The sequence below is a fragment of the Ceratotherium simum genome, chromosome 32, assembly GCF_057802395.1.
Source record: "Ceratotherium simum simum isolate JZ-2026a chromosome 32, ASM5780239v1, whole genome shotgun sequence".
NCBI classification, from domain to species: Eukaryota; Metazoa; Chordata; class Mammalia; order Perissodactyla; family Rhinocerotidae; genus Ceratotherium; species Ceratotherium simum.
In genome coordinates, this window is record NC_141931.1 from 29,421,181 (window position 1) to 29,448,744 (window position 27,564).

Here is a 27,564-nt window from a genome sequence, read left to right on the forward strand (position 1 = left end):
TTTCCTGGGACAGTTAATAGAATGAACAGGATGAGGACAGGGAAGTCAACATTTAAGGATCAGAGCAAGAGACACTGGTTAGGGGACTGAAGAGGAGTTACCAGACAGGGAGAGAGAAAATGAAGAGAGTATGGTGTCAGGAAAGCCAAGAATAGGGATGAAATTGTTTGCAGGAGCCATAGGGTGGACCCTGCTGAGGATCAGCCAGTCCAAAGAGGGATGGAAACAGTTATTGGGTTTAACGACATGGAGCTCATGGAAACCTCACAGGAGCAGTTACAGAGAGGAGAGAGAAAAAGCAAACGGGTGGAATGGGAGGAAATGGAGAACTCCTACTGAAAAGAAACAATTTTTAAAAAGAACGTCCAATGCTGCCTATTTTCAAACACTGTGACATTGTAGAGTTATATATCCCTTTGTAAAACAATTTGAAAGTTATACAAGAGACCATTCAAATATTTATATTCTTTGTCTTAGTTATTTCACTTCTAGCAATGTCTGTAGTAAATAACTTAAAATCTTTTAAAACATCTCTCCCGTTTTCCTTCTTCCTCCTCCTCTTTCTCCTTTTTCTCTCTCTCTCCTTCAATTTATTCATGAAAGAAACTACGCCTTTTTTCCTTTCACTTTTCCCACACAATTGGTGTTATCCATTGATCCCTGTGATACAGTTTGACGTTACTCTGTCGTTTGTAGCCCTGTAAATTAGACATAACATCCAAAGACTTGAACACTTATGTATGTCATTGTGAATTCACAAATTTTAACAAATATGGTGTTTTCCCATCCAATGTAGTTTATATTCTTATTGATGATCAAACTGTCACCATTTTATTGCCTCTTCCAGTGAGCTCCTGAGTCCTTTGTCATGCCTCATCCTCTTTCCTACCTTCTTTACTTTCTAGAGTGTAAGATGTTCTAGGCTGAGTTTGTATCTTTTTTTCCCAGACTTGGGATCAGTTATTTTTCTAAGGAATCTCCATTTCTTTCAATAGGAGATGGCATTTAGAGGCCACAACCTTTAGTCAACTTAAACACTAATAAAAAAATATAAGAAGACAATTGTGTGATCATTTCTGAAAAACAACAGTATTTGAAGGTATTTCAGAAGGTGCATGGGAAAAAGTACCCATCTAAAACTTATAGTGTATATATAGATATATATATATAGATATATATATATAGATATATATATATATTAAATTAGTGTTAGATATTCCTTCAAAGGACTTCTCAAATTACATGTTATTGGCTCATGTATTCTGAGACCTTTTGGTCTTGGCATCTTACAGGTGGAATGTCACCCTTACCTCAACCAGAGCAACCTGCTGGAGTTCTGCCAGTCCAAGGATGTTGTTGTAGTTGCCTACAGTGCCCTGGGGTCCCAGAGACCCAAACTGTAAAGAGAATATTAGATTGAACTATGTCAGCAACTCTATTGGTGAAGAAACCATTTTTCTAAATTAACTTTTAACTTTTTTTTTTTTTTGGTGAGGAAGATTGGCCCTGAGCTAAAATCTGTTGCCATTCTTCCTCTTTTTGCTTGAGGATGATGTCGTTTAACCAAGATCTGTGCCAATCTTCCTCTATTTTGTATGTGCGATGACACCATGGCATGGCTTGATGACACCACACCCAGGATCCGAACCTGCGAACCCCAGGCCTCTAAAACAGAGTGTGCAAACTTAACCACTATGCCACTGGGCTGGCCCCAAGCTTTAAAGTTTTATTATGGAAACTTTCAATCATAAAAAAGTGAACATGATAGTGTAGTGACAAATGGATGAATGGATAAAAAAGATGTGGTATATATACACAATGAAATACTACTCAGCCATGAAAAAGATGAAATCTTGCCATTTGCAACATGGATAGACCTGGAGGGCATTATGCTAAGTGAAATAAGTCAGACTGAGAAAGTCAAATACCATATGATTTCACTGATAAGTGAAAGATAACATCAATAACAACAACAACAAAAAGCAAATGGATACAGAGATTCGATTGCTGGTTACCAAAGGGAAAAGGGGGAGGGAGGAGGGATAAATGGTTGACAGTGCACATATGTTTGGTGATGGATGATAATAAGTCTTTGGATGGTGAACATGATGCAATCTACACAGTAATTGAAACATAATGATGTACACCTGAAATTTATATAATGTTTTAAACCAATGCTATCTAAATAAAAAAAAAATAGTGTAGTGCATTTCCTGGTACCCTGCTAAGGCTTCAACCATTGCCAACACTCTTTCATTCTTGTTTCCCCCATATGTCCACCTACTCCAAACCTCACTCTAAATATTATTATCTTAAGTGATTTAATGGTGGAATTTACACAGCTTATCTTGCGTAAATCTTGGCTCCCCAATTTTGACAAAGGGATGTACTATAACCTGACCCCTATCATGGTATGGAAACTTTCTCTCTCCCAACAAAGTTCTTTTGTGTTCCTTTCCACACAATTCTTCCTCACCCCAAGGAAAGGATCTTTCTGATTTCTTTTCAAGTCAGATTAGCTTGGTTTGTTCTGGTTCTTCATATATAAAAGAAGTCATAGGGTATACACTCTTTTGTGCCCAACATCTTTGGCTCAGCATAATATGTGTGAGATTCAACCACATAGCTGCAGGTATACTTCATTCCTTTTTACTGCTGAGTAATATTCCATTGCGTGGATATAAATACCACAGTTGTTTCTCCATTCACTTGTCAATGTAAATATTAGTTGTTTCCAGTTTGGTACAATTATGAATGAGTCTCTAAATGTATTAATGAAACTCTTTTTTAATTGAACAACATTGCACCTATTCCTCTCAATTATCAGAGGAATTTGGGGAAAAGGAAACTCCATATTTTCACACTATCACCCTTCAAATATGTTTTTTTTTTTTTAATTTTTGTTTCAAGGGGGGAAAAGGATAGTCCATATCTCGTGGAAGATCCAATCTTGAATGCCATTGCCAAGAAACACAATTGAAACTCAGGCCAGGTAGCCCTTTTCTACTAGCTACTGTTGGGGGGCGGAGGTTGTCCTGGCCAAGAGCTTCAGTGAGAAGAGAATCAAAGAGAACTTCCAGGTACAGGCCAGACAGTCTCTCCATAGTGAAGAATGGATGCTGTATTGGGGGCCATCTCTCTTTCCTTTCAGCACCCACCCATGTTCATTCATTCCCATGCATCTCTCCCCTGTGTGCTATGGGGGCATCTTGGAAGGGAGGGAAGAGAAAGCACTGGCCTCAGAGTCCTAAGTTTTAGGGCTTCTAGGCCTGGCTTTGCCACTTTCATAGTTGTGTGATACTGAGCACATTTCATCTCTGTTGTTTCATCAGTTGTAGGAGTCTTTCCATGCAGTAAGAACTTTTAAATCCCAGATCCCTCTCCTTCAACTTCTCTACCTGATGACGCCCTATTTGTATGTCAATGCCAAACCAAATAGCATTAGCTGCTTTGTTAATTCATCGGTACACACCACGACAGTTGTTGACCACCATAAATCTAGGCATGGCTCTTTTAGTTTTTACTTAGTAAACTAAAATTGTTGGTTTATATTTCACTGTGCTCTCTAAAACATGAGACACTAAATGTAGTGACTCCCTCTCGGTTATCTTTTAGCACCTTTTCCACAGCAGAGCTTCTGGAGGGTCAGAAGCTAGACACAAGTTTATAGACTGATGAAATTAACAAACAAATGTGTAAAGTTGTTCCCTAAATTCTCCCTCATACATCTCCTGGTCCCTTAATCAGTGGCTTTCAATTTTTTTTTGTTTTGAACCTCATGAGAATTGTGAATAACTACTTAAGCTCTATCCTATTTTATGGAGACAGCTAAAAATTTCATCAAATTTTAGTATTTGTGAAACGTGACATTGGAGCATATTATTTATAATTATTTTCTCTAGAACCTTGAAGCTGTAGATTTAGTTCATTCACTTTGTGATAATATCAAATAAAGAAATATAAATCTTATTGGTAAAACAATCAGAAAAAAATTCCATTTTACTTTTCAACTCAACTCAACATGTTAATACATATCCCCGTGACAATCAAATCACTTTTGGAATATATTTTTGACATGAGTGACAGGTGGAGAGGTAGATGACAGATAGATTGATTGATAGGTAGGTAGACAGACAGATAAATAAATAGGTAGATAGATAGATACATACATACATACATACACAGAAAGGTAGAAAGATAAGGCAATGCGTTTTCCATGAAGTTGTCCCCAGGATGAAATAATGAGCTTCCCACTTTCATATTTTTACCAAAGATCTTTCTGCTTTTCTATTAATGGACTCTCTGTAAGGGGCTATGCATCATCAAATAAAAACAAATCTGGATTTAAATAAGAGAGACTTTATTCAAAAGGGAGAACTCTGAATATAAGATATATAGTGTCTCAAAGATCAATCAGATACAATTTTCTTTTACAGGGAAGAGTAAACACTCTTAGAAAGAGAATGATGTTTGGGGGTTGGGATGACCAGGAGGTGTGGACCAAGAGTTGATCAAGGAATGCTTTTTCCAGAGGGTGACACATCTGAATAATATTGACCACAAGTTCCCCACTATGAGCTCTACCAGAACTTCCTGCTTCTAAGGGTGTGAGGAGAATTTCTATACTTGCTGGAGGTGATTCAAAGCAGTGTCTCTAGTTTCTGCCTGCTGGTCTTTCTTTTCTTTTTTCTGTAGTTTTCATTTCTTTTTTTTTCCCATTTTATGAAAAAATAAAGACTGCAAAATAAAGATGTTTACTTTTCCTGATAGTTAACACACAAAGTTGCAGAACATTTGGAAACTAAAGGAGAAATTATAGAGAATAAAAGTAACTTGTAATTAGCCCATTTAAAAATTATTGAACTTTTGGTAAATTTTCCTTCATGATTTTCCTATAGAAATATGGGGGTGCGTGTTTATTTACAAAATTGAAATAATGTTCAACACAGATTGTATACATTTTTTTCTACTTAGCATATAAGTACTTTGCCAAGCTATCAAATATTACTAAAAGTTCCTGTGTCATATTTTTCTTGTTGTCAAGCTGTGAATCTTATTAATTTATTTAATTTCTTAATCATCTGCCTCTGTGTTGGCATTTTGATTTGTTCTATTATATTTTGCCATTCCTTCATTTATTCATTCAACAAAAACTTCATTGAGCATCCTATATATGCCAGATATTGTTTTATCAATAAAGAAACTAGACAAGAATTAAATTAAAGTAAGAATTGTCTTGAGTTTACAGGCTAGTGGGGGAAGAAGACCATGAAGGAAATAAGGAGCACTGAGCTGTTAGCAGTGAGTAAGTGCCTGTGGGGAGATAATTGTGCAGGGTCTCACATTTCTGTATGCCTGAGGAGCAGAGCCACTGTCCACCTTGCATTCACGCTATTTTTTTTGAGATGTCCAGTAAACAGTCTTGGAAGGTAGAGATAGCGGCTCCTCCAAAGAAATGGAAGGCAAGACTACTGTCCAGTAATATAAAGAGAAAGGACAGGCATGCTCAGTGCCTGCTCTAATCCGTCCAAGTTCCCTAGACCCAGGTTTCCCCAATGTAAGTAACATGAAAGTTCAAGCATCATGTGGGCCCCTTCACTTCACCCTCTAGAAATATGGGCTCAAGGAGCTAGCACAGCAATCCTTATGGTAGGAAATATTTTCACAATATATCCATGTATCAAATTGCGGGGGATCAGAATTGGCCACCCCAAAATGTGTCTCTTTGGCATGAGGATTATTACTTTTAAAAACTGCAGATATGGGGCAGGCCCTGAAAAGTAGAATTTACCCTTTGTAAGAGACATTTACATTTGTAAGGGAAATTTCCATCTGTAAAGGTATGTCCCTCTCTGTACCAGGAAGAAGAGGTGATGATCTTCATCTCTAGAAACTCTTATTAATGCGGAAGGCCAGGACTTTAATCTGCATAATAACCCTACTCCTGTATACTGTGCTTTTCTAGTATCTCCCATAACCGACTCCCCTATCCCCAACATCTTCCTTTGTCTTTAGCTGAAGATGGTATTTAAGATGAGATCCTCCACAATTTTGTTGAGTCACCCAGTTTTTCCTGTGTCTCTCTCATGTATACATCTTATAAAGCCTTCTTTGATTTTCTCTTGTTATTTTGTGTCATGTCAATTTAATTCGTATGCCAGGCAGGCAACCCAGGGGTACAGGATTTGTCTTCCTCTCCCAAAAAATCATTACAATGTGAATCTTAAATTTACACGATGTTATATGCTAACTATGTTTCAATAAAGCTGGAAAAACTGCTGTTACTTTGGCTACAGCTTTTGTTTTGAGTGATAAACTGTCCTTCCTCTCTAACTCACAAGTTTTGTCACCTCTACCAGCATCCATGAAATTGTGGCAAGTTAATTTGTTAGCTTGCAAGTCAGGTTAAAATCTTAGATCCTTCATGATGCTTGACAGAGATATGGAGAAAAATTAAGCAGGCAGGAAAACAGGTGTCGGGCAGTGGGAGTGTTAGGTGCTATTTTAAGTAAGATGGTCAGAAAAGACTTCACTGAGAAGGAGATTCTTGAGTAAAAATTTGAATGAGACAAGAGAGTGAGCTATGTGGATGTGTGGGAGAGTATTCCTGGACGTGGAACAGAAAATGCTGAGGCCAAGAAGAAAGATTGTTCCTATAACATGTAAATGAAAACAAGTAGGCTAATGCTGGTGATGTTTAGAGAGCGACAGAAGTAGTAGAACAAGGTAAGGTCCAGATCTGCAATGGGGTACTATGGTATGTAGGCTTTTGAAATGGCTTTCACTTTTTTTCTGAGAGAAATGGAGAATGATCGCAAAATAGCTACATGATCTGACATGTTTTAAATGGATCACTCTGGAGGTTATGTCATGAAGAAAAATGGGAAAAGACACCTCTGTCAGGGATCCTTACAAAAATTCAGGTGAGAGATATGTTGAATGGACCATGGAGCAGTCACGGTGGTCAGAAGTTGTTAGAATATGGATACATTTTAAAAGTAGAGTCAAAAAGTCTTTCTACCATATTGGATATATGGTAAAAGGGAAAAAAAAAAGGTGTCAAAGTAAACTCCAGGCATTTTGAGATAAGGAACTGGAAGGAAGGAGTTACCATTTGCTGAGATTGAGACAATGTGGAGAAGCAAATTTTTGTGGGAAGATGATGAGTTTAATTTTAGACGTGTGTGTTTGAGATGCCTGTTAGTTATCCAGGTGAAGATGCTGTGCAGACCCCGGGGCATACAAGTCTTGAGGGAGAGGAGAAGTCTAGACCAAAGATACATATCTGGGATTTGTCTGAATACAGTCATCATTTTAAAGACACAAAGGCAGATGATCAGACATTAGATTAGATGAATGAGTGTGGACAGAGAAGAGAAGAGCCATGAGGGATCTCATCATTGAGAAGTTGTTTAAAAAGTGGAGGGACAAGCAGAGGAGGCTGAGATGGAGGGGTAGTGAGGTACGAGGGAAAGCAGGAGACGGTTCATTCTTCAAGGCAAATGAAGGAAATATTTCAAAGAGAAGAGTCAATGCTACTAATAGGACAAGTAAGATAAGGACTGGAAATTGACCAGTGGAATGGAAGCCGATACTCAGAATACAGTGTGACTGCAGCAAAGGTTAGAACAGAGAATGGTTAGACAATAGCCCATTGCATTAAGGATTTTAAATTCTTTAGAAGGAGAGAAGCATGTAACTATTCTTTTAAGGCTGACATCATCTTGATCCTATTATCTTACCCACTTGTCAGTACACTCCTTTCATGGTTTTTGCTTATAATTCCTTCCCTGAGTGTGTTGACATCACCCTTGTTCATGCAGGCAACTCAAGCTTCCAGTGTTTTGATGTCCTCAACTCCTGAGAGTTTCTACTTATGCCTATACTACACGAGGTAACTATCCCATGTTTACTTCTTAGAACTGCTTCTTCTCTGAAATATGAACTTCAACATATTCAACCCGGATCAATTTCTTACTCTGTGTTTTCTACTGCACCTCAATCCATCAGGTTCTTGATTCATCTTGAATTGAAATCACTGAGTCTCCCATATCCCTTTCCTCCTTTCAATTCTCATAGAAGTTTACATATTCAAATTAGATTAAGTAATAGTGAATTGAAATAAAATCATACTCCATTCATCTTCTCTACATTTCTCCTTTAAAAAGATTTGCTGCTGGGTGTGGCCTCATGGTTTTCCCAACTCTTAGTCTGTACTTGTGCCAAGCATACAGGACAATCTCCCTATAACCAGGACAGTTGCTCTGCTTTTGTTAATGTGGGTCATTTTATCTTAATCTGAGATCCCACACTCACCAGGGATTCTCATTCATTTCAACATAGTAAAGCCTCGGTTTCCCTATGTTTTAAAAGCTCATCAAGCAATTCTAAGTGACCAAGATCTGAAACATCTAATTGAAAGGCCATCAGGTTCTCACTATGATTTCAGTGGTCAAGGTGTTGGCCTTCCCAACACCCTCTGTCACTCGTGTTAACTCCATTGCCCTTCACATGTAATCACCTGGGGGTGAGGACTGTGACCCAGTCTTGGCCACTGATATGTGAGAGGAACTGTGCTGGGGACCTCTAAGAGAGCTTCTCTCACTTCTTAAAACAGGTGGTCCCTCTCCTTCAACTGAATATGTCCTGTTGAGATGTGATGTCTGTAATGCTGCACTCTCCTCACCCAGCACAAGGATGATGTCAATACACAGAAGAAGGAAGAGCCAGGAGAATATCGGAGAAGATCTGGACCTCCTGTGACTCATCCAGAACTGGCCCTTCCTCTCGACTTCTTGTTATGGGGGTAATACATTTCTGTGGGGATTCAGCCAATTTGAGATAGGTTTCTTGACCCGATTGTATCCTAATGAAATCAGCCACATAAGTTAATAATTTTCTCTTTGCCACTCCCTGCATTATGCACCTAGCCAGAAGTTTCACAATTTATGGAAATTGCTGAGTCATCCTCTGACAGCAGGAGTCCCAGGGAATTCTAAAGGTTTGATGATAACTTTGGGATGATTTTATTAAAATAAATTAAAAAAAAAAAGATGCAGAAGAGGCGATGATCCCATAAAGAGCCTCAGCCCCATCTTTCACTCATCTTGAGGCTACATTCAGGGCACATGTTTTTCCTCAGCAGATCCCCCTGACACAAGAGTGATTGAAATAGATTTTACTTCAAATTCCTTGGGTTATGAATTTCATCAAAAACCAGAATTCAAACTTAATAAATATGTCCGTCGACATCTTTTTTTCCTCCAAATTCCTCCTAGGACAACAACAGTGCTTCATATACTCCTGCCTTTCCCTCCCTCCTCCCATACAACCCCTATCACCTTCTGCCTTTTCCAAAGCAATGCAGTCTGACATTTGGCCTGCATAACCCCTCAGGCCCCCACCCCACACACATAACCCTCTGTCAAGTTCAAGTGTACTCTGTTTTTGTTCCCACAGAACACCTCACGACCCCACTCTCCCTCCAGAGAATTCATTAGACAAAACAGATCACTTCCCAGGGACAAGGGCTGGTAACAACCTAATCTTTTTTTTTTTTTTAACCATGTCAATATATCCTTTGCTGGGAAAATATTTACTATTCTCTATATACTGACAGTTCTCTTTTAGGGAATGAATGAGGAGAAAATCAAGCAGTTATTGACTGGTGAACACAAACAATACTTATTTACATCTCCAGGACACCCTCTTCTCCCTCTCCTATAGGACTGAGAAATCCTGTGGCCTCTTGACATACAGTTTTCTTCTTTAGCCTGATTGTATAAACTGGGGAAAATTTGAATCCCCACCAACTCCGTTAACCCAGACTGGTCAAGCACAAGCCCCAGTGGACCAGCCAGTTTCTCCAGGGAACCTTAGGAGGTTAGAGGATTCTATCTGGTCATTGGATTAATAGAGGAATGTCTAGCCGGGGCCCTCTGTGACACAGTCTATCCTACAATTCAGAGCCTGCCCTAGGATCCCCAAAGGGGTAGCACACTGTGGATGCAACGTAATGAATAACCACTCTATAGATGAAAGACAAGGTAGGTTTTACTTGAGCCAAGCTGAGAACTGTAACCCAAGAAGTCGGTTTCCAAGGAAAAAGAAAGTGTTCAGGAGAAGCACGGTTTTCATTAGAACAAAGAATATGCATTAAACATGCCCTGGATACATATTCAAATTTTCAAAGTGGTTTCCAGTTGTAAATTACCAGGTCAATATGACCCTCATGCCCAGGAAAGGGAACTTGTCTTCATGAGTACTAATATGGGCATTACTGATAGTGGTGGTGTAGGAGGGGAGGTATGCATTATTATCTTAAGTGAGTACAGTCATTTACTTTCAGATAATACTTAATGAACTCTTTACTTTAATGATTAAAGCGGAGGTACAAGGTATGTTTCATAGGCCATAGATCAGGCTTCTTTAGTTCAAGCTAAAACAGTCTGGAACCAGAATAGCTACCCTATGTACCTCGATGTGTGAAAATCTCTTGTCAACACCAGTGCTCAGTCCCCTTCTGTCCTTCCCTCCAAGTGTCTTGGTCCAGTGAAGATAGAAGTCACTAAGTGTCCCAGGGGTTCCCTCCTGCTTCCAGTCTCCACAAGATGCCTTCCATTCCCACAACCCAGGCACCTTCACAAAATCCGGCACATGTGGGACCAGCCTGTTATAGAGGGGGTGACATTAGTGCCTGATAGCCAGGGTCATACTGTTTGTAATGAAACCTTTCAGATTCGAGACAAACTAGAAGGTGTAGCTCCTGACTGAGGTCCTGGCTTGCTAAGGAGTCCTCAGTGGTGGTGAACTTAATTCTCCTGATATCTCCCTAAACTTGATCTCCTCCAGTCCAAGCCCACACTGGAGACAAATCCACACACAAGTCTTGGTAGCTCCAGGTAGCCAAGGTCATCTCCCTGGTTATTTCCTCCTAAATCCCCAGGTGGGCATGGGAATCTGAGCTTCAGAGGTGAGTTGAATGTGGCTGTTTTATAGACTGGTATTTTGAAGTCGTTTTTAAAGACTTTGAGTGCTTCATGATTTTTCTTTGGAAACATCCAATAATGCCTACCAGTCATGTTTTATAAGGCGTTCCCTGCTTCTCCTGTTTAAAGAAGTTAACATCCCTGATGCAATGGGCTATTGTCTGACCATTCTCTGTTCTAACCTTTCGCCAGTCACAATGAATTCTGAGTATTAGGTTCTGAATAAACATAGGAATGAGTCACTGGCAGGAGTCATAAAGAATGGAAACAGGACACATGCTCTTAGGGTAAGTTCATAAGGCTGATGGGAACAACAGGGAACAGAAGAGGCTATGCCAGGAGGAGGCAATAACTGAAACTAAGCCACAACTACAGAAACTCATCCTTGATCTCAGAATAGTTTTTTCTCGCCAAAAAGATTCAAAGAAATAAGACACAGAAATCAGAAGGGGGAAAAGAGTTCTTGATGCAGGGAAAAAGAGAATGGAATAAGAGGTGAGGTCTCCTAAGGCATTTTGTTACATGTGTGCTTGGGAGCAGGAGTTAGTCTTTGCTCAAGAAATTCTGAATAAGTCTGTTTGATGGGATTTTTGACAAAATGGAAGATGAGGTATTTAACTAAAGTACTATACGGGAGTTAGTGTTTAGAAATGATAAGTATACTGATTGTTTTGCATCATGTAAAGGAACTCTGCCGTACTTATTAAGGACAAATTGACATGGTTAAATTTTTTTTTTTTTTTTAACTTAAGAGTCAAGGGTGAGCAATGCTGAAGGGAAAATTCAAACTCCCGTAGCATGCATGACATTTCTGCATGTTATGCCTGTAAGATATGCCTGCAGAGACATGAAAGAATTATAATACAGTTAGTGGTTTGATTCTAAATCCACGTTGGAATCTTTGGCCTCTGTAATCCCAGCCCCACCGATCTTGTTGTGGTTAATAGAAATAAAGAATGCTGGAACCTTGTCTTCTACTCGGCTCACAGTTAGGGAAAGGAAGGAAAGAGAGAGTCAGGTTATCCAGGACTGTGGACAGTGATCGACCTCAACCATAGTTGTTCTGTGACACTGAATGACGGGCACTTTATGCCTGTGCTTGGATTTGGCACTTTTGTTTCAGATGAAGTAAGCAGAGCCCAGGGGATTGGAGGGTGGAATGTAAACAGCCTGGAAGGGTGGTCAGTAGGCCCGCTCCCCATGCCTAGTACACTTTGGGTGATTTGGAATGACTCGTTTGAGCCTCCATTTCACCATCTCTAACGTTGCACTAAAAGTGGGATGAGAAGACGTTGACTCTGGGGATTCAGAGGGTGGGTATTTTGAGGGTGGATTATCATTATTATTATTTTGGTTACTTAACATATATTGAATGCTCACCATGTACTTTAAGTACTTTCCATGTGTTATCTTTTAATTCCTTAACAACTCTCCTAGGTAAACTATTATGCTTCTTATTTCTTACATGTGTAAAATCTAAGCTGAGGTTGCTCTCCTTCACTCATCTGCTCCCTCAGTCAGAGTCACTCTGCCCTTTGTTAGAAAGCTCTGATTGGCAGTGGGCACAGGAGGAAAGGACAAGTAATATGACTCCTTCGTAGCAGCTTTGATATAGGTTTCTGGGGCTCTACGTATTTGCCAAAGAATTTGCTAAAACTTTCCATCAATGAAAGCTTTTGTCATAAAAGAAGTCACTATTGTTCCAAGGTTTAGGTATTTAGAAAGAAAGACATAGGAGGCATAAAGTAATATTGGAGACAGAATTGTGCTTTTTGTCAAATGTATTCTTCACACATCCACATGGTTTCCAGCAATGCGCTACAAGTGTCAAACTCTGGTCACAGTGAGATAGTGGCAGCTTTGGGGTTGCTTGCAAGCGATTGTCCCCATAAATGACGGAGACCAATACACTCCCTCTTGGTATAGCTATGACATGAAATATCAGTAGCTAACAGCTGTCAGGGTCAGTTTGTTTGCAATGACATTATTATCCATTGTATCCATCATTACAGCTTAAGCATATAGTATGTCTTATCTATCTTACCTCCAACTTATATTACTACTGTTAAAGACAGAAAAGGACCACAGAGAATAGAACAAATAGTCAATGTTACATGGGATCCTATAATGATAAATCCAACTCTCTGTAGCCCTGACATAGTAATGCTGCCTGAGGGACTGTGAAAAGAGATGACAACTAACACAGAGAATGTTATCAGTCTCAGTAAAGATAAATTGCTGCTTCTTCCTCCAGTTAGGTGGAGAGCTTAATGGAGTCAACTTGCCACCTAGGGGCTGCCTTATTTCCTCGAGGAAGGGTGCCTTACCAAGATTCAGTGTCAGTCTCTGCTTCTGCTGACAGGTCACCCATCTCAAAATAGTGGTAGCTCAGACAGCCTTGGTGAGTAGTCTATGCAGTTGGCCCATGCATGGTCTTAATCCTTTCCGCCATGGCTATTCCATTCATGGGCCCATTGTGTAAGTCCTGGAGTGATCAGATATAGAGGTAGCATCCAGTGGACAAGATCTCCTCTTTACCTGATTATCGAAAGCCTCTCCTGATGACTCTGATAGAAATCCCCCAGGCAGAGTCGTATGTGCTCACACTTGGAAGTCTGGGTCAGTGTACTTGGATATGTTGAGGGCCAAGCAGGTATAGGTAGAGTGACAACTGTGTCTGTCACAATAATGGATTCCGAATAGTACATTTCTCTTTTAATTCTCTTCACAACCTTCCTGAAAATTAACTATTATTCTCTTTTTAATCCAAATGGTATACCTTAGTTTTTAAATATTTTCACCTTTATTGAGGTAAAATTGACAGGTAAAGTTCTAAGATATTCAAAGTGTATGACATAATTTGATATATGCATACATTATGAAGAAATTTCCCTCTTCAATTTTAATGTATCCATCACTTCGTATATTTTCCTTTTTTTTTTTTTTTTTTTTTTTTTGGTGAGAACAATAAACTCTATTCTCTTAGCCAACTTCAATTATACTACACCATGTTATCCACTATATTTACCATGTCATACATTAGATCCTCAGACCGCATTTGTTTTATACCTGAAACCTCATATCATTTTACTGGCTTCTTTCCATTTCCTCTACCCCTTAGCCCTGGGAAACCACTTTTCTACTCTTCGTTTCTATGCATTCTAATTTATTTTCAGATTCTATGATGCAGCATTTGTCTTTCTCTTTCTGACTTATTTCACTTAGCATAATATCCTCCAGCTTCATCCATGATGTTGCAGATGGCAGATTTTCCTTCTTTTTCAAGTTGAATAATATCCCATTGAATATATATATCATATTTTCTTTATCCATCAATGGACGCAGAGGTTGATTTCATACTTCGGCTATTGTGAATAATGCTGAACAGATCAAGGGAGTGTAGATATCTCTTTAAGATAATATATTTGTTTCATTTGGCTAAATACCCAGAAGTGAAATTGCTGGATCACACAGTAATTCTGTCTTTAATTTCTTGGGATACCTCCACACTGTTTTCCTTAGTGGCTGCACCAATTTACATTCCCACCAACATTGCACAAGTGTTCCCATTTCTCCACATCCTTGTCAGCATTTGTTATCTCTTGTCTTTTTTTTTAATTATTTTATTGAGGTCATATTGGCTTATAACGTTGTGTAATTTCAAGTATACATTATTATATATCAGTTTCTGTATAGATTGCAACATGTTCACCACCTATAGACTAGTTTTTACCTATATGTGTGTCCCCTAACCTCTTTCACCCTCCACCCACCCTTTTCCCTTCTGATAACCACTAATCCGTTCTAGTTATCCTTATCCTTTCTCTTTCACATATGAGTGAGATCATAAGGTATTTGTCTTTCTCTGCCTGGATTAGTTTGCTTAGCATAATACTCTCAAGGTCCATCAGTGTTTTTGCAAATGGCACAATTTTGTCTTCTTTTGTGGCTGAGTTGTATTCCATTGTAAATATATACCACATCTACTTTATCCATTTCTTTTTATAGGCACTTGGTTGCTTCAATGTTATCTCTTGTCTTTTTGATAATAGTCATCCTAACAGGTGTGAGGTAATATCTAATTGTGATTTTGCTTTGCATTTCTCTAATGATTAGTGATATTCGGAACATTTTCAGGTACCCATTGGCCATTTGTATGTCTTGTTTGGAAAAATGTCTATTTAAGTCCTTTGCCCATTTTAAAATTGGGTTATCAATTATTTACTATTGAGTTATATAGGTTCCCTGTATATTTAGGATGGTAACCTTTTACCACATACATGGTTTGCAAATATTCTCTCCCAATCCATAGGTTGCCATTTAATTTTGTTGATGATTTCCTTTGCTGTACAGAAGCTTTTAATTTTTATGTAGTCCCTCCAGTTTATTTTTGCATTTATTAAATTGCTTTTGATGTCATATCCAAAATATGATTGCCAAGACCAAAATCAAGGAGCTAAACCATTATGTTATCTTTCAGGAGTTTTAAGCAGGTCTCTTTTGTTAATGGTTAAATCCCCAAGGCTTCAGTGTGTAGCACAATGTCAGGCACACAGGGGGCACTTAATAAATGCTCGTTGCATAAATGTTGAATGAGAGCACTTGGGGAATGAAGGATAAAAAAACAATTAGGAATGACTTTAAGACCCCAGTTGGGTGGAAACTGCACGAAGGTTGGGTTTTATGGACTCATTTCCAATTCCAAGCCAAAAGGAGATGCTGTAATCTGTATCTGTATCTGTATCTGTATGTATATCTATATCTACATTTACATCTATATCTATATCTCTCTCTATCTATATCTTTAGAAGTTTTCTCCAAGTCTCAGGAGTTTTCCTGTTAGTTACTTCCTTACAACAAATTCTTTATTGACTGAGATTTGATTTTCTGTGTTCCATGGTGAAGTCCATTTTGGTAATTCATTTCAGATTAGAAGTCATATTGAAGTTTAGTCTGTGCCACCTGAGGACAGGTTTGTTACCAAGGCTTGCACCATCAAACAGGGGAAAAAGAGGCATGGAGAAACAGCTGGTGAAAATGCTCTGAGGGAACTAAATTGTTTCTCTGTGAGTTGGGTGAATTTCCAAACTTCCTTCTTCTTATTTTACAGGCTCCTAGGAGCAAGGCTGGTGAGGCTACCAAAGTGGCTATTGTTATAGGTTTCCATCACTACCTCCACCAAAATAAGGAGGATATCAGCAAGGCCCTCCGAAAGATGATGGCAGATGGTACTGTGAAGAGAGACGACATATTCCATACCAACAAGGTGCTATGGGCAGAGTAATGAAAGGTCACAGTCAGATCAGACGTTATTTTGGAAAAAAAAAATACAACTTTGGTTTTGATTTGAATAATTTATTTACCTCCTAACACTGCAGAGGCCCATTATGGAAAAATATAAAACAGAAAAGGCTTGCTTTGCCCTGAAATGTGTTAAGGTTGGGATCTTGCTGCTCAACCTCTCTGATCATCAGTCGGCATTCATATGTAAAACATGAATAATGACACTTTTCTTCCATATCTGTTGTATGAATTGACTGAGTCACTGTGGAGTGAGCCCACTCCTTTTATCTTTCAGGAGATTCTCTCAGGACATATCCATGTGAGGCTGACATATTATTTAGAAAAGGGAGCCAGACTAGGAAATACGTTTTCAAGTCAGCATAGAGATTACTGAAATGTATAAAATTTTCGGAGGGGGAAAACCCTGCTTCTCGTGTCAAGAGAGCTGAGTTCTCTACAGAATGATCCTATGTATGTCAAAATCAGTGATAACATGATCTAAGAATGTGGGCCTCTCAGCAGAACTGTTTCCAAGCATTTATTATATGGGACAGTAGGTTCCATTTCCCCCTGCCTGACATTTCTTGACTCTCCTTCCCAGATAGCTTTCCTAATCCTTGAAACACTTAGGTTGGTTTTGCTGGGCCATGTTGGTTTTATCTACAATTTTCTTAGAGTCACTCAATAAATGTCAGTTCCCACTATGGAGTGTATTTATACCAAGTCACATTTATTTACCCCAGTGCCTCTTATTTTTAGACCACCACAATGGTTTGTTACTCACTTCTCAATCTTTTAACTATGAGGTTTAATTTGGGTCCGCAAATGTGTGAAATCATAAGCCAATTTTTATTTCTTTCGGCGACTGCAGGTTTGGGTTACTTTCCTTCAACGAGAATTGGTTTGACTAGCCCTGAAAAGATCACTGACAAAATTGGGACTGGACTACGTAGATATCTTCACAGTTCATGTGTCAATCGCTAGGAAGGTCAGCTTTTGCCTTCCTTGTTACGCCCAAGAGTATTTCATCACTGTTGTTGCACCTCCGTTCTCTCATTCTGGCTTGGTTTTCTGTTTTTTTTCTGAGAGATAGGTTTGAGTGTGGCGAATAGAGTTGCTAAAAGATTCATGACTCTCCTTGATAGTTGTGTCACTTCATCATCAAGATTTTTTTATCCTTATCCCATAGCCTTCAGAAGGATTGAAATTCAATGATCTCACTGTCTCCACCTCAAAGAATTGAAGACACTACCTTACATGTCTAAGTAATATGCTTCAGTCTTAGTCGTTTAGTGATTAGGGTCTTCAAGAAAGTTGAGTTACAACACATTGCAGAGACACAAGGGGAAATCCTTACCTATTTAGGGGAATGGCCCTCCCATATAGAACTCTTAGTCCCAATCAAGAGTAAGGTACTCTGGGATGGTCCATTTTCCACAACTGGGCTCCTTTGGGCTTTGCTGATCCAAGTTCTCATCACAGTGGAAGTTCACTAAGCACACCTGGTATCCTCACTATCTCTGTTGGGTTATCACAAACTGGAGGTAAAACACGTTGTTCAATAGTAAAGGTAAGTCCTGTCATCCAAACCAGCCTGTCCTTGGGAAGTAAAATCAATTCCAACCACAGGAGAAATCACTCTTAGTGAAGTTTACGGGTGCGTGTGGATATGAGGGTAGAGGTAATTGGGGGAGAAGCACTTTGCTGTGGTCTCTCGGGTGCTTCTGATCTTCCTTCCTCCCTCCTGTAACTTCTCTTACACAACACACATGCACAGACACACTACACACACACACACACACACACACACACACACACTCAGATTACCCTCTTGAAGGTTTTGTGACCAAGCTCCTTAGGCACCAGGAAAAACATTCTTTAAAAAAAAAAAGGAGAAGACCTCCTCTTCATCCATTCTCCTTTCTGTATTTCAGCCTGTGGAGAAGCTTGTGCCAAAGGATGCCAATGGGGAAATTATTTTATATATAGTGGAATTTAGTGACACATGGCAGGTAAGTACTGCCATTGACACCTAATAGGCACTGGGTGACAAGGTAGAAATCACTGGATGGGAGTCAGAAGAAATGTGTTCTAGACCTATCAGTTGTCTGACCTTAGCCATGTCACTTCACTTCTCTATACCATGGTGTTCTCATCAGTAAAGGAAGGGAGCCTAACGGGATGACCTCTAAGGGATAATCTTCATCTAAACCTCCATGGTTCGAAGTAGGGGTTTCTTTGCCCTCTGATCAGGTTAAGCCCAGAACCCTATAGTGGGATCCTCAGAGTAAAATCAAGAGGAGTTAGATCCATCCCACAACAGATAAACAAGTCCATGGAAGGAGGGAAAACTGTGTCTGACTTAGCAGAATGGTGGATTGTAACAGAGTGAAACCTGGTTTTATGTAGCACTATTCATCATGTTTTTGAAAATCTGAGAGTTTCTCTGTGCCCTTGACTCAGTCACCGTTTCCTAAAGAAGTATTAGATGCCTAACAGCAAAATAGACACACAGAAGGGGGACAGGAGGCAAGGGAGAATTGAAAAGCATCTTCACATCAATTTATGGACCTGATTATGTATGTGTCTGTAGTAGAAGAAGGAGACAAAGTCTGCGTGGCACAGCAATAAAGGACATTAAGAAATAATGTATTCAGGTGATAAAATGGGTTCAGTCAAATCATGACATATGTGATAATAGATTTCCAATTTTTAAAACATTCAATGTCAAATGAAAGGACAAAACTGTGTGAAAGGTTTACCACACATTGCCCTCCTCCCCAGGCCTTGGAGATGTGTAAAGATGCAGGTTTAACCACATCTATCAGGGAGTCCAATTTCAATCACAAACAGTTGTGGATGATCCCGAACAAGGGCTCAAGCACAAGCCCGTCTGCAACCAAGTTAGCCCCGAGCCCACTGGGGCTTCCTTGCTTTCCACTCTTCACACCTTATTCCTTAATTATCATTCCTCAAGTTTCTGTCTGGATGTCTACTGTGTAATGATAGTTCCTTTTACTGCCATAGGAAATGCCAAAGAAGGAACAGGTTGAGTGGCATGGGAAGTGTATTGTTTCAGTTCTTCAGAGGTGAGTTTGAGGTTCTCATGAGATATCCAAGTGGAGAGCCTGGGTTGGCAGATGGCAATACTAGTCTAGAGCCCAGGAAGGAGGTCAGGGCTAGAGGTACAGACTTTGGAGTCATTGCTTTATGGATGGTAATTAAACTCACAGAAGTGGATTCACTCTCCTGGGAAAGTTCATAGAACGCACAGGAAGAGGGCAGAAAAGTCAACATTTAAGGATCAGGCAAAGAGGCACTGGTTAGGAGATTGAAGAGTCGTTTCTAGACAGAGGTAGAGAAAACAAGGAGAATGTGGTGTCAGGAAAGCCAAAAAGAGGGATGAACTGCTTTCATGAGCCATAAGGTGGATCCCGCTGAGGAGAAGCCAATCAAAGTGGGATGGAAACAGTTATTGGGTTTAATGACATAGATCTCATGGAAACATTGCAGGAGCAGTTACAGAGAGGAGAGAGAAAAAGTCAGAGAGAAAAAGCAAAGGAATGGAAAGTGAGGAAATGGAGAAATTGTAAGGAAAAGAAATAATTTCTAAAAATAAGGTCCAATGCTTCCAATTTTCAAACACTGTGATGCTGTAGAGTTGTGTAGCCCATTTGTAAAACATTTTGAAAGCTATGTAAAAACCATTCAAATAGTTATATACTTTGTGTTAGTTATTTCACTTATAGGAATCTACTTGTAGAAAATAATGCAAAATATTTTAAATATGTCCCCCCTTTTTTCCATCCTTCTCTTTCTCCATCTTCTCTCTCTCTCCTTTAACTTATTTGTGAAAGAAACTAAGCCTTGTCTCCTGTAACTTTTCCCACACAATTGATGTTATTCATTGATCCCTGTGACACAGTTTGAAGTGTTACTCAGTCTTTGTACTTCTGTAAATTGGAGGTTCCGTCTAAAGACTTGGTCACATATATCTGTCATTGTGAATTCACAAATTTTAACAATATGGTGTTTTCCAACCAGTGTAGTTACTAGGCTTATTGAGGATCAATTTGCCACTGTTTTGCTGCCTCTTCCAGTGACCTCCTGAGTCCTTTGACATGCCGCATCGTCTTTCCCATTTTTTCCCTTTCTAGAGTGTAAGATGTTCTAGACTCAGTTTTCAGCTTTTGTGCCCAGACATGAAATCACTAATTTTTCTAACGAATCTTGGTTTCTTTCAGTAGGAAATGACATTTAGAGGCCTCAACCTGGTTGCACAAGTCTTTAGTCATTTTAAACACTAATAAAAATATAAGAAGAAAATTGTTTTATCATTTCTGAAAACCAACAGTATTTGAATTTATTTCAGAAATGCCTGGAAAAAAGTACCAATCTGAAACCTATAGTGCATATATTAATTTAGTGTTAGATATCCCTTCAAAGGAATTTTCAAGTCTACATGTTCGTGGCTCATGTATTCTGATGCCTTTTGGTCTTAGCAACTCACATGTGGAATGTCACCCTTACCTCAACCAGAGAAACCTGCTGGAGTTCCGCAAGTGCAAGGACATTTCTGTAGTTGCCTACAGTGCCCTGGGGTCCCAGAGAGACCCGAACTGTAATGAGAATATCAGAGTCAATCTCTGTAAGCAACATTATTGGTGAAGAAACCCATTTTTTAAATTGAGTTTTAATATTTTATTATGGAAATTTTCAGTCATAAAAAAGTGAACATGATAGTATAGCAATCAACAGATGAATGGATAAAGAAGATGTGGTATATATACACAATGGAATACTACTCAGCCATGAAAAACATGAAATCTTGCCATTTGCGTCAACATGGATAGACCTTGAGAGCATTATGCTAAGCAAAATAAGTCAGATGGAGAAAGTCAAATACTCTATGATTTAACTCAGGAGTGAAAGATAAAAACAATAACAACAACAAAATACAAACACATAGATACAGAGTTTAGTTTGGTGGTTACCAGAGGGAAAACGTGGAAGGAGGAGGGTGAAATGTATGTTAGGGCACATGTGTATGGTAACGGATGGTAATTAGTCTTTGGTGGGGAACATGATGTAGTCTACAAAGAAACTCAAATATAATGATGGAGCCTGAAATTTATATAACGTTATAAACCAATATTATCTCAATAAAAAAAAAGAATTGTTGTGAATCCCCAGGCCGTATTCCTGGGCTTCAACTATAATCAACATTCTTTCATTCTTGTTTCTTCTGTATGTCCACATGCTCCAAAACCCACTCTAAATATTATTTTAAAGTGATTTAGTGGTAAAATTTACACTGATTCTCATGCATAAATCTTAGCTTTCAAATCTGGAGAAAGGGATGTACTGTACAACTGACCTCTATCATGATACAGAAACTTTCTATCTCCCAACAAAGTTCTTTTGCGTTCCTTTCCAGGCAATTCTTTATCATCCCAAGGAACCATCTTTCTGATTTCTTTTTTCAAATTAGATTAGCTTGGTATGTTCTACTACTTCATATGTAGAAGAAGTCATAGAGTATACACTCTTTTGTGTCTGGCTTCCTTGGCTAAGCATAACATCTGTGAGATTTATCCACATCGTTGCTGGTATCTAGTTCAATCCTTTTTACTGTTGAGTAGTATTCCATCATATGGATATAAATATCACAAGTTGTTTCTCCATTCCCCTGTCAATGAAAATATTAGTTGTTTCCAGTTTGGTACAATTATGAATGAATCTCTACACATATTCATGAAACTCTTTTTTAATCATACTATATTTTACCTACTTCCTGCAATTATCTGAGGAAGTTAGAGGAAAGGACACACTATATTTTTAGTGCTACACTCTTCAAATGTGTTTTTTGATTTTTATTTTCAGAGTGGAAAGGGACAGTCCATATCTCTTGGAGTAGCCAATCTTGAATTCCATTACCCTGAAAAACAGTTGAAACCCAGGCCAGGTCGCCCTTCACTACCAGCTACAGCAGGGGGTGGGGTGTGGTCCTGGCCAAGAGCTTCAATGAGAAGAGAATGAAAGACAACTTCCAGGAACAGGCTGGACAGTCTCTCCAGAGTGAGGATCAAGTGCTGTATTGCAGGCCCGTCTCTTTTGCCTTTCAGCACCCACCCATGTTCATTCATTCCCAGGTGTCTCTCCACTGTGTGCTATGGGGGCAGCTTGGAAGGGTGGAAAGAGAGAACACTGGCTTCAGAGTCCTAAGATTTACGCCCTTGAGACCTGGTTTTGCCACTTTCATAGTTGTGTGATGCTGAGCACGTTTCATCTCTGTTTTTTCATCAGTTGTAGGAGTCTTTCCATGGAAGTCCTTCTTTAGAACTTTTAACACTCTGGTTTCTCTTCTTCAGCTTCTCTACCTGATGAACTCCTATCTGTATGTCAATATCAAACCAAACAGCATTAGCCGCTTTATTAAACCATTGGGACACCAAGCACAGTTGTTGACCACCATAGCTCTAGGCATAACTATGTTAGTGAGTTTTCCTTATTGAACTAAAACTGTTTGTTTATATGTCACTGTGCTTTCTAGACCATGAGACCCTAAATATAGTGACTCCTTCTGGGTTATTTTTTAGCACTTTTTCCACAGCAGAGCTCCTGGCAGGTGAGAAGCTAAATACAAGTTTATAGACTAACCAAATTAACACAGATATGAGTAAAGTTGTTCCTTAAATTCTCCCTTCATACATTTCCTGGTCCTTCAGATTAATCAGTGGTCTTCAATTCATTTTGTTGTGCACCTCATGAGAACTGTGAAAAACTATTTAAGATCTATCCCGTTTTAAGGTGACAGCTAAAAGTTTCATCCCGAGTTTAATATTTGCAAAATATGACAATGAAGCATATCTTTTATAGTTATTTTCTCTAAACCCTTGAAGCTGTAGATTGGTTCATTCAATTTTTGAAAATAACAAATACAGAAATCTAAATCTCATTGTTAAATCAATCAGGAAAATATCCCATTTTAATTTTCAATTCAACTCAACCTGTTAACACATTTCCCCATGACAACCAAATAACTTCTGGAGTATGTTTTTAAGATGAATGAAAGGTCGATAGGTAGATGACAGATAAATAAGATAGATAGATAGATAGATAGATAGATAGATACATACATACATACATACATACATACATATATACAAAAATACATACATACATACATTCATACATATATACATAAATACATACATACATAGACAGATAGACAGATAGATAGAAAGAAAGATAAGGCACTGAGTTTTCCATTAAGTTGTCCCTAAGATAAAATGATGAGATACCAGCTTTCATATCTCTTACCAAAAATCCATCTGCTTTGTTATTAATGGACTCTCCACTAGAGGCTATGCATCTTCAAATAAAAACAAATCTGGACTTAAATAAGAAAGACTTTATTTAAAAGGGATAACTCTCTGAATATAAGATGTATAGTGTCTCAAAGATCAATTATAAACACTTTTCTTTTATAGGGAAGAGTAAACACCCCTAGAAGGAGACTGGTGTTTGGGGTTTGGGATGAGCAGGTGGTGTGGTCCAATAGTTGATCAAGGAATCCTTTTTCCAGAAGGGGACAGATTCTTGGAGAGGCCTTCACAGGATATTGCTCTTCCCCCCAATGCTTGCTTAAGTTCAAAGCTGTCAAATTCAAGGGGTTGGTGGGAAGGAAAAACCTGACTAAAGTTGAGTCAAGTCAGCAGGTATTCTGTCCAGGTTGTCCAACTGTCCCTTTGTTTGGAAAAAGGGGATTTTTTCCTTTTCTATCACAAGAAATGCACCTGGAAAGATTTGAGATTGATGAGTTGTGAGCTTTTCTTTTGTGAAGTGGAGAGAGAAGAAGAGGGAGAGGGAGATGTTAGGTGGAAAACTCAGACAGAAGAGTTCTCAGGCCAGTGCACCTAGAAGCTGAGGACAAGGAAGGCTTCCATGGATGTTCTCCTTGCCTTAGTTCAGTTAGAAAGTCCTCAAGTTCCCAGGTAGAAGCCAGCTGCTTTGGGAGACAGTTTAATGGAATTCTTTCCTTCATTTCAGCTTTTTTACTTTAAATTGGCTCCAGTAGATATGAAAGCAATTGGGGTCCTCAACTGAAATTTCTAATATGAAAAATTACTATTGTAAGTGTCTTGTAGATTGTTTTTCACGGGTTGTTCTCTGTAGCATACAGGTTAGCAGAGGAACTAAGCTTCCCTAAATCAGGAACACAGACCTGATTTCTGGTGTAGGAGTAAAACAGGAGCTTCCTGTAGACTCAGACCAGAGGTGACTCCAGGGCTCAGTCTCTGACCCAACAGAAATTTGAGCAAGGCCCAAGACAGACTATAAGCAAACCTGCCAAAGTTTGCATCATGGTAAATTCAGAACTTTTCTGCCCCTAATCTCCGTGTCTGGTAAGCTTCCACACAGGGCCAACTTACCCATTTGACAAGAAAGGCACAATGCTTATGGCCCTATAAAATACTTCATGTTTAATTCTTTTAAAATGTGCAAAAATTATTATATTAATAATGCCTATGTAACAATGAATCTAGCCTGATTCTATTCATTTTTATCCTAACACAACAGTAAAATGTTAATATTTTTTATGGAGGAGGGAGACCATGAAGGCAAGTGTGCATAGGTGCTGTGAAACTCATACCATGGCCCTCCTTGCCCTTCCTCTCCAAAGGGTCCAGTGGTGTTTCTTCTTAATGGGCATTCCTCTTCCCAGACAGCATCCATTTCTTCCAAATTTATCTCTTGGCTGGACTTTTTTCGCTATCACAATTCCCACGTCCTCAGCCCTGTGATCTCACCAAATTGAATTGTAAATGGATCATGAAATTAATGGACGCTAACGTTAGTGACTGATGTGTCCTTGGTGGCATACACCAGAACGAGATCCTCTGGATTTCTCTGTTTCTTGAGTCAAGGCTTACTCCATGGTGGCCTTTGTCTATCAGGAGACCATCCCCTGGGAGCCCCCACCTCCTTTGACTTTGATTTGTTCATAAACACAGGATTCCAGTTCTTCAGTTCCTGCAGGAGGATCTCAGGAGGAAGAGAAAGAAGATACATCAAACTGAGAAGTTTGGAAGGGAGGTTAGAGATAATGCGAATAAAATTTTAGTTATAGAATAAAAGTATAGCTCTAAAAGAAAGATATCAAAATTTTCCTTCTTGTTAGTAAAACTATATCATGATTCTGAGAAAGTAACTTTTCTATTCCCAAAGGCTTTTAAGTATAATGTATGATTTCCTTCATTAGGCTGTGAATGCCTAGTCTCACTCATCTTTGTGGTCCTATGTCAACAGCACAATTCCTGCCCATAGGATTACTCAGAATGCACTCTTCAATGAAATTGTATTGAAAGGGGCAAATTCAAAAAGCAAAATAAAAACATGGCAAAAAAAGGAAAACAACAGTAATACTAATTATTGAATAACAAATATTCTCTTAAATTGTAAATGCAGAAAACAATAATCACATTTTGTAGGTATGCTTAAGTATGTGTACATGTTGTCTCCTCAATAGATTAGAAGTTCCTCAATGGAGGGACCCTGGATTGTTGAGGGTGTTCAGTACATATTTCTTGAATGAATGTATGAAAAAGAGCAGTGAAATCCTTACCATGATTTTTCTCATTGGCTAGGAACAATAGTTACACCTGGGGCTGAAATGACCACAACACTTTAGCCATAGTTCTTACTTATAAATAACTATAATTTGTAATCTAAATCTAACTACCTGTCCCTTGGTATTTATATTACATGAGAATGTGGGAATTGGGCATGCAGGTGGAGTTTGCACATGTACAGAGGCCCTGCATGTATGTGTGTCAGGGTAGAAGGAGGGATGTGGTAGTCAATTTAGTTTTCAGCCCATCCTGACCCCATCCTCAGAGAAGCATTCTCTTTGGTGATGTGAAAGCAAAGTTAATGCATCAGTATCCTTCCTTCTCTCTCACTGCTGTTGATCACCCTTACTATCCATATTCTGAAGAATATTGACCCTGAGTTATCCACCATGAGCTCTACCAGAATTTCCTCCTCCTAAGGGTGTGAAGAGGATTTCTGTGTTTGGTAGGAGTGATTCAAAGCAGCGTCTCTAATTTCAGACTGCTGGCCTCTCTTTCCTTTAATTTTTTGTAGTTTTCATTTCTTCTTTTTTTTTTCATTTTATGAAAAAATAAAGACTTCAAAATCAGGATGTTTGCTTATCCTGATTACTAAAATAATACATATAAATTGCAGAACAGTTGGAAAATAAAAGGGAAATTGCACAGAATAAAAATAACTTGTAATTAGCCCATTTAAAAATTCTTGAACTTTTGGTGAATACTCCTTCATGATTTTCCTATAGAAATGTCAGGGTGTGTTTATTTACAAAATTGAAATAACCTTCAGTATACAGATTGTATATCTTTTTTTACTTAACATATAAGTATTTTCCCAAGCTATCAAATATTATTAAAAGTTCGTGTTATATTTTGCTTGTTGTAAAGTAGTATATCTTATTAAATTAGTTAATTTCTTAATCATCTGCCTGTTTTGGCACTTAGTTCTTGTCTATTTTGCCATTGATTCATTTATTCATTCAGCAAATACTTTATGGAACATCTTTTATTTGCCAGACATTGTTTTATCAATCAATAAAACAGACAGGAATTAAATTAAAATAAGAAATGTCTTGAGTTTACAGGCTAGTGGATGAAGAAGACCATGAAGGAAATAAGGAGTACTGAGCTGTTAGAAAAGGGTAAATGCCGGTTGGGAGATAATTCTGCAGTGTCTCACATTTCTGTATACCTGATAAGCATGGGCACAGTCTACCCTGCATTCCACACAATTTTCTTTGAGAAGATGTCCAGTAAATAGCCTTGGAATGTAGAGATATTGGCTCCTCCAAAGAAATGGAAGGCATGCCTCCTGTACAGTAATATAAAGAAAATTTCTCCCTACAGAGAAAGGGCAGGGATGCTCGGTGCCTGTTCCATAGACTAGTTTTCCTCCTATAAGTCAACCTGCAAGTTCAAGCATCATGTGGACACTTTCGCTTCACCCTGTAGAAATGGGGCTCAAGGAGCTAGCGCAGCAAACCTTGTTACAGGAAAAATTTTCACAATATATCCATATATCAAATCATCACATTGTAAATCTTAAACTTACACAATGTTATATTCTAACTATATTTCAATAAAGCTGGAAAAAAAGGCTCTTAGTTGGGCTATAGCTTTTGTTGTGAGTAATAAACTGTCCTTCTTTTCTGACCCACAAGGTTCATGACTTATACCAG

General features: G+C 38.7%; 1 pseudogene; it reads left to right on the forward strand.

Annotated features, from left to right (window-relative positions):
• The first annotated feature begins 246 nt into the window (after positions 1–246).
• LOC101407941 (aldo-keto reductase family 1 member C15-like) lies at positions 247–26,279 on the forward strand (annotated as a pseudogene).
• The last annotated feature ends 1,285 nt before the right edge of the window (positions 26,280–27,564 follow it).